Source organism: Hordeum vulgare, chromosome 5H (assembly GCF_904849725.1).
Source record: "Hordeum vulgare subsp. vulgare chromosome 5H, MorexV3_pseudomolecules_assembly, whole genome shotgun sequence".
In the NCBI taxonomy this organism is placed as follows: Eukaryota; Viridiplantae; Streptophyta; class Magnoliopsida; order Poales; family Poaceae; genus Hordeum; species Hordeum vulgare.
The window spans coordinates 27768292-27774039 of NC_058522.1; positions in this window are offsets into that span (position 1 = coordinate 27768292).

Here is a 5748-nt window from a genome sequence, read left to right on the forward strand (position 1 = left end):
AGCCCGTCTGCCAGCAAGTCGGTCTACCAACGTGGTATGACACGAGTTCCAGACCGATTGGAGTTGCAGCATAGGGCGTTCATTGAGCCAGATGGCGAGAAGTAAGTTGATATATATTGTGTACCTTATATCATTATATTTCACCAAGTAGCTAATGTCTTTGCCTTATCATTATGTAGGGGGTGGGATTACCCGAAGAATACCCGGAATCCAAACTGCCTCCTTGGTGCTTTACTTAGGGAGCACTTCCCCGGGATAGTGCAGTTGCCCGGTGAGGGTATGGTTCCCGAGCGAGGACTCAAGTGGGAGCACTACCAAGCCGCTCTGCTCCCGGAAAACAAACTTGTGAATGGTGTTGTTTGCGTGAGCGTGGTCGACAAGGTGTTGGCTGATTTTTGGGTAACTATTATTTTAGCCAATAAAAAGTATACAATGTTATATATTGTTATTTCCTTCCAAATCATTTCACTATTCATCTGTGCATCTATATGGCATAATTGCAGAGTTACTTTAGGGTTGCGGAGGGGACAGAGGAGGCGTCCAAGAAGAACCTCGTGAAAGAGTGCAAGAGTTTATTGAATAACACGAGACACGAGTTGTGTGTTCAGGCTGTTCGAGATTGGTACGCCAAGCAAGGGGAGCCGAAGACAAAGACTGAATGTCGAAAGATTTACCTTGATAAGACCGAGTACATGGAGGTATGTACATTCCAAAGATCAATTCTTTAATAGTTTTGTTAGGGCTAGTTAGGTCTATTTAGTTATAATACTTAGTTTCATTCTTCATTAACTTACATTCATAGGTGCCCCCGAGATGGTTGGCCGATAAGATGGGTTGTTGGGAGATGATAGTGGACAGGTGGTGCACAGAGGCTTGGTTGAGCACCCATGCTATGGCCAAGGACCGTCGTGCCCAATTGGTTGGTGTGTCACACCACCAAGGCAATGCCAACATCAAGCAATATGCCAAAAAAGGGTATGTGTGCCTTGTTTTGTTTCATCAACAATTCATTCGTTCATGATTTTTGTTGTACTAATTCTTTGTCTTTTCTTGTAGGCCAAACACAATAATCAGCCCGAGCCTCAGGGATACGCCGCGTTTAGCATGGCCCATAAGGGCTCGTACAAGATGGCAAAGGCATATTCTGAGGGGGACGGGTCGTCGGTGTACACAAGCATGTCCTCCTACAGCAAGATGATGTCTTATTTTGAGGTGGTCAAACAGCTGCGCGGGCCTGACTTTGACCCGAGCCAAAATCCTAATGATCCAGAGGCGTTGATGATCTCTGGTGGCGGTAAGAGTCATGGCACGCTGGCCATGTGTGATGGCTTCGTCCCTATCACTAAGACTCTATCTCACATCAAGGCGAGGCAAACGAGCTCCGCTCCTATAATACGGCAGCGCGCGAAGCCAGTTGATCTTGCCATCGAGGTTAGTTTTCTTCATTATTTCTTTCGTTCATTTGTCCCTGGATGGATGATGAAAATTCCTTTTGAGGAGTGGTTGCAGGCCGCACTTCAGAAGGAGAGGGAGGCCACGAGGCTCTTGTTGGAGGAGCGGGGCCGAAATACGCATAGGTTGCTTGAGGAGGAGAGGGCACGCAATAATGCCCATGCGAAGGCCATGCATGAATTCGTTGCGGTAAGTCAGTTATGTGAGAAGCAAGCCTATGTGTGAGAAGCAACAAGGCTATTTATTTGACTCCTCGAAAACTAATTTGCAGGCTATGTGTGAGAAGCAAGGTTTGCTGCCCCCTCCGCTGATGCCTTCTCCGGTGGGAACGGTGAGTTCCCTTTCAATGACCAACCTTGCACGGTCCTATACCATTGTATGTCACCGTGCTAACCACATATTTTAACTCTTGCCTTGTTGCAGCATCATTCCTAAGTTGAATCCCATGATCCATTTACTTCTCCTGGTGAGAGCCCTAGCAACCCAGTGACCAACGGAGATGGTGCTTCTCCTCCGTTTCTTGGCATTCGGTAAGTTATTCCTCTCCTTCTTATTCTTCTCATTGTTTAGATCAGCTTAGATTATGACATGCTTTAGTTAGCTTAGTAAATTCTAGTTGATATTATCCATGCTTTAGTTAGCTTAGTAAATTCTAGTTGATAATTAGCTTACTTACCTAAAAATATTACATAATTAGCTTACTTACTTCAAAAATGACATAATTACTTGATAACACAAAAAATAGCATAATTAGTTGATATTAGAGGTCAAAAATGACATAATTAGTTTAGAAAGTTTAAAAAGAAACCAGAAGAGAAGAACAAAGAAGAGATGAAGAAATAAGAGAAGAAGAAAGAGGAGAAAAAGATATAATAAGAAGAACAAATCTTCTTATTCTTCCTTTTTCTCTTCTTTCTTTTTCTCCATCTTCTTCTTCTTCTTCTTCTTCCACTTCTTCTTCTAATTGCTTAGCTTAATTTATATAACTTCTTTCTTATTGTATTCTTCTTGTAACTTCTTTCTCATTATGCAGATTTTGATAAAGCAGCATGGCATATGGATGGATGCTCCAGGGACTGTACTCATGTAGTCTTAGATGAACTTTGTAATGCACTTGTGTTTGTGGATGCACTTGTGATGCTTTGTAATACTTTGTGATCTTGTTTGCACTTTAATTACATATATTGGTGTTCTTTGCACCTTGTGATACACTTGTGGTGTTGTTTGCACTTTGTGATGCACTTGTGGTGTTGTTTGCACTTTGTGATGCAATTGTGGTGTTGTTTAGCGCCTGGGCAAATATATATATATTGATGTTTGTATCTATGTTTTGCAAATGCAGGGAATTAACAGAAAACAAATATAACAAAAGCAGATAGGGTCTTTGCCTACAGCTTACTGACGTCAGCTGTGCTTCCCTGGCAATGGCTCCAGAAAAGGGCTGATTCTACAATCTCTAGTGTTAGCTAGACGAATGCTTATAAACAACTAACTTTCTCCTGCAACGGCACGAAAGAATGCTGATAGCACTCCCCGGCAATGAAACTGGAAGAATGTTGTTGATGGCCCACCAGCGCGTGGGTTCGCAGCAGTTTTCGAGGGTAGAGTATTCGACCCAATTTGTAGGTACGCCAGACAGGAGGTGAGAGTATACTCTCAAGTATTAGCAGCTGAATTTGTCAGATTCAACCACACCTAAAAGATTAGTATCTGCAAGCACAATAGTAACAGCGAAGTAGTAACAGCGAAGTAGCGGGTATCGGCAGTGTAACAAGCAATAACAGTGGCAAGGAACAGCAGTAGTGACAGCAGTAGCAAGTAGAAACAGTAGCAAGCGACAGTAGTAGCAACAGTAGCAGCAGCAGAGCAAGACAAGTAACAGCAGTAGCAACAGTAGGACAAACTCGTAGGCATTGGATCGGTGATTTGTTTGGATGATATTCATCATGCAACAGCTATAACACGGACAGATACGTGGCTAGCTCCCGTTCGTCAATGTGATGTAGGCATGCATTCCGTGTGTCGTCATACGTGCTTAGGGAAAAGAACTTGCATGAAATCTATTGTCCATCCCTCCCGTGGCAGCGGGGTCCAAAAGGAAACTATGGGATATTAAGGTTCTCCTTTTAATAAAGAACCGGACCAACGCACTAGCACTTGGTGAACACATGAACTCCTCAAACTATGGTCATCACCGGGAGTGGTTCCGGTTATTGTGACTCCGGGGTTGCTGGATCATAACACATAGTAGGTAGCTACAACTTGCAAGATCGGATCTAAAACACACATATATTGGTGACAACATAATAATTTCAGATCTGGAATCATGGCACTCGGGCCCTAGTGACAAGCATTAAGCATGGCAAAGTAGTAGCAACATCAAATCTCAGAACATAGTGGATACTAGGGATCAATCCCCGTCAAAACTAACTCGACTACATGATAGATTTCATCCTACTCATCACCGTACAGCGGTCCTAAGAATAGATTACTCACGAACGACGAAGAGCTTCATGGAATTGGAGAGGGAAGAAGGTTGATGATGACGATGGCGACGATTTCCCCTCTCCGGAGCCCAAGACGGACTCCATATCTGCCCTCCAGATGAAGAACAGGTGGTGGCAGCGCCTCCGTATCGAAAACGTGACGAAAACTTCTCTTTTTATTTTTTCTAGGACGAAAGACAACTTATAGAGCTGGAGTTGGGGGCGGCAGAGGCCTGTGGGCCCCACAAGCCTGCCCACCTCCACCAGGGGGTGGTGGCGGAGCAGGGGCTTGTGGCCCACTGGCGCACCCCCTCAGGTGGATTCTGGCGCGGGTATTTTTGATATTTTCCAAAACTGCTCCCCGTAAATTTTCAGGACGTTTGGAGAACTTTGATTTCTGCACAAAAATAACACAAAGGCAATTCTGCTGAAAACAGCGTCAGTCCAGGTTAGTTCCATTCAAATCATGCAAATTATAGTCCAAAACAAGGGCAAAAGAGTTTGGAAAAGTAGATACGTTGGAGACGTATCAACTCCCCCAAGCTTAAAAACTTGCTTGTCCTCAAGCAACTCATTTGACAAACTGAGAGAGAAAGAAAAACTTTGACAAACTCTGTTTGATCTTGTTGTTGCAACTATGTCTAACTCATAACCAGAATTTCAGCAAGATCATAAGTTAACCACGTAAGCAAATGACACAAAGGTCTCACGGTAAACTAATATCAATGGCATAATCAGCTAACGAGCAAATAATAATGAGTTTCAAATACCAACACTTCAATCAAAACAAGCATGAAGCAATATGAATAGGTGGTATCTCGCTAGCTCTTTCTGAGACCGCAAAACATAAATGCAGAGCACTTTCAAAGATCAAGGGCTGACTAAACATTGTAATTCATAGCAACAAAGATCCAGTCATAGTCATACTCAATATCAATCAAAAGTAAAGCATAGAAATGACAGAGGTGCTCTCTTATTGGTGCTTATATAAGAGGAGGATGACTCCACAGGAAAATAAAGAGACAGGCCCTTCGTAGAGGGAAGCATTGATTTCCAGAGGTGCCAGTGCTCAAGCTTTGAAAATAGAGATAATAATTTTGGGTGGCATGCTTTCATTGTCAACGCAGTGACCAAGAGTTCTCAATATTTTCCATGCTACTCATGCTATAGGCGGTTCCCAAACAGAAAAGTAAAGTTTTAACTCCCCCACCACCAATCAATCACACTCCACGGCTAGCCGAATCCTCGGGTACCATCCATACTAACATCAATCCAAGGGGGGGTCTTGTTTTATAGTTATGTTTTCGATTTAAGCATGGAACTGGGCATCCCAAGTACCGGCCCCTTTCTCGTGAATGACTGTGAATAGACACATGTCGAGGATAACACTCCTAGCATGGAAGATACCAATAGCTCTCTGTCACCACATGAGCGGTTCGGGCATGCAAAACAGATTTATTTCTTGAAGGTTTAGAGAATGGCACATGCAAATTTACTTGGAACGGCAGGTAGATACCGCAAATAGGTAGGTATATTGGACTCTCATGGAAAAACTTTTGGGTTTATGGAAGTGGATGCACAAGCAGCATTCCCGCTTAGTACAAGTGAAGGCTAGCGAAAGACTGGGAAGCGACCAACTAGAGAGCGACAATAGTCATCAAGATGCAATGAGTTTGACTAACATTGAATGCAAGCATGAACAGGATATAAATCACCATGAACACGAACATCATAGAGGTTATGTTGATTTTGTTTCAACTACATGCATGAACATGCGCCAAGTCAAGCCACTTGAAACATTCAAAGGAGA